Source organism: Bubalus kerabau, chromosome 21 (assembly GCF_029407905.1).
Source record: "Bubalus kerabau isolate K-KA32 ecotype Philippines breed swamp buffalo chromosome 21, PCC_UOA_SB_1v2, whole genome shotgun sequence".
NCBI classification, from domain to species: Eukaryota; Metazoa; Chordata; class Mammalia; order Artiodactyla; family Bovidae; genus Bubalus; species Bubalus kerabau.
This window is the reverse complement of record NC_073644.1, coordinates 3,347,698-3,350,377: the sequence shown is the minus strand read 5'-3', so window position 1 is coordinate 3,350,377 and position 2,680 is coordinate 3,347,698. Positions and strand designations below refer to the sequence as shown.

Here is a 2,680-nt window from a genome sequence, read left to right as displayed (position 1 = left end):
CAAAGTAGAAATGCTCATATCTCAATCTGTAATGTGAATCACTGCCTGGTGTAGAGATGGGTATGTCACTGGGAATTAAGGAATATGGGCTGTAGCTGTAGTTGAGCATCAGCGCCTGTATGTCACCAGGCAAGTCATAGCTTCTTCAAGTTTCTGTTCCTGACATGTAAAGAAAGGCCACTCAATAGGCATTATTTCCCGAAAGCTGTAAATCATCATTTAATTTGTTAGCTGACCTTTTCAGTCAAAAAAAGAGGGATGATGATTAAAGTGCTAATCAGATATTTAAAATATGAGCATAAGTAAGTACAGGTTTCCTGGTGGCTTAATGGTAAAGGATCCACCTGCCAATGGGTTTGATCCCTGAGTGGGGAAGATCCCCTGAAGGAAATGGCAACCCACTCTAGTATTCTTGCCTGGAAATTCCATGGATATAGGAGTCTGGTGCGCTGCAGTTCATGGGATCGCAGAGTCAGACATGACTTACCAATTAAACAACAATAAGTAACTTGTTATTACTTACCACACAGACTAATCTTTGTTTACATCAAAAATATGCACGTATTTTATGTAAAACTTATTTCTGATTATAGAAGTTATTTCAAGTGTTTTCATTTTTTCTTAATAACTGTATCATCTAAAATTATTTCATTTTGCAGAATTCATGGAGTTCAGTATTAGAATGTCTCACATGAGGATTTTATTACATGTTACAAACAAAATTGCTTGATTTATAATTATAAAATTTGTATATCATTAAAATTATATTTCAGAACGTGAACAGAATTAAGTTTTAAATTCTTGAGGAAAAAAATTAACGAGTAATTCTTTTCTGAAGCTGTAGCTATTTTTGCCTTGGATGATGAACCCCTATCAGGATTATAACACAGATTCATTTTGGCTTATTTCATATCCCCTCTGCACAGGGCACAGGTAAGCATGATTTGTGTGTCAGTCACTCTCCTAATATATTATTTCCAAGACAGATGTTCAGATCCGTCCATCAGGAAGCATGTCTCTGACCAAGAGAAATATAACCGTTGGGGCCACATTCGCCCTCTTGGGTTTCTCAGACTACCCAGAACTGCAAGCCCCCCTCTTCCTGGTATTTCTGGCCATCTACAACTTCAGCATAGCAGGGCACCTTGGGATGATGGTCATCATCAAAGTTAACCCCAAACTGCACACTCCCATGTACTTTTTTCTCAGCCACCTCTCATTTGTGGATTTCTGCTGTTCTTCCATCATTGCTCCCAAGACACTGGTGAACCTACTTGCAGAAGACAGAACCACTTCATTTTGGGGTTGTATGGTTCAGTTCTTTCTCGTTTGCACCTTTGTGGTGACTGAATTAATTCTGTTTGCTGTGATGGCCTATGAACGCTTCGTGGCTATTTGCAACCCTCTGCTCTACACAGTCGTCATGTCCCAGAGACTCTGTGCCATGTTAGTGGTTGTATCATATGCATGGGGAGTGGCTTGCTCCTTGACTCTCACGTGTTCTCCTGTCAAATTATCTTTCGCGGTTTCGACACAATCACTTCTGTGAGCTTTCTTCCTTGCTGTCCCTCTCTTATTCTGATTCTTCTCTCAGCCAGCCGCTGCTTTTCCCTGTTGCTGCCTTTAATGAGGTGATCACGTTGCTCGTCATTCTCACGTCCTGCGTGCTCACTGTTGTCTCCACCTGAAGACGCAGTCAGCTGGTGGTCGTCGCAAAGCCTTCTCCACCCGCGCCTCCCGCCTGACCGCCATCGGCATCTTCCCCGGCGCCATCCTCTTCCTCTACTCTGTGCCCAGCTCCACACCCTCCAGGCTCACAGTCAAAGTGGCGTCTGTGTTTTACACGGCGGTCATCCCCACGTTGAATCCCCTGATCTACAGTCTGAGAAATAAGGATGTCAAGGACACAGTCCACAAACTACTGAAAACAAAATTGTTTTCACATTGAAGGCATGGAACTGCTAAATATTTACTTTGGTTATTAAAGAACACTTTTCTGATTTTGAATGGATTATGTGTCAAAAATTCACTTAAAAAATCACTTTAGATTTGAAAAACAAAAACCACAAAAGAAAAAATGAGTTTTAGATCAGGAGACTATACCTGGTTCTGACTAAATAAGTCAGAGAAGATGGATTGACCTGACTCATTCATTATCTACAAAACCAGTTTAATATGATTTTGTTCATAATGCGGTATATAGAACAAGAGAATATAGAAAATATATGAAACATATTGTATATGTGCAGTAAACTCTAGTTCTGTTATGCCTTTTTTCCTGATGACTAACAAGTACTCTTAAATAAATGGCCAATTTTATACTTTAAATTTGGTGAATAGATGACAGAGAAAGATATAGTTTTACTTTCAGGAACCTCCCAAGCCAGTGGTGTTAGTTAATATCATAATACAGTTGGTGGGAAGAGACTGTACAAAATCATTTGTGGCTATCATGCATCTTTTACTTGGCCTTGAAGGATAGACAGATTTTTAAAGAGAAGCAAAAGAGAATAACATAAGTTTTACTTGGAAGTGAGAGTTGGACTGTGAAGAAAGCTGAGCACTGAAGAATTGATGCTTTTGAACTGTGGTGTTGGAGAAGACTCTTGAGAGTCCCTTGGACTGCAAGGAGATCTGACCAGTCCATTCTAAAGGAGATCAGTCCTGGATGTTCATTGGA

General features: G+C 40.0%; 1 pseudogene; it reads left to right on the top strand.

Moving 5' to 3' along the window:
* The first annotated feature begins 922 nt into the window (after window positions 1-922).
* LOC129636116 (olfactory receptor 5D16-like) lies at window positions 923-1,948 on the top strand (annotated as a pseudogene).
* The last annotated feature ends 732 nt before the right edge of the window (window positions 1,949-2,680 follow it).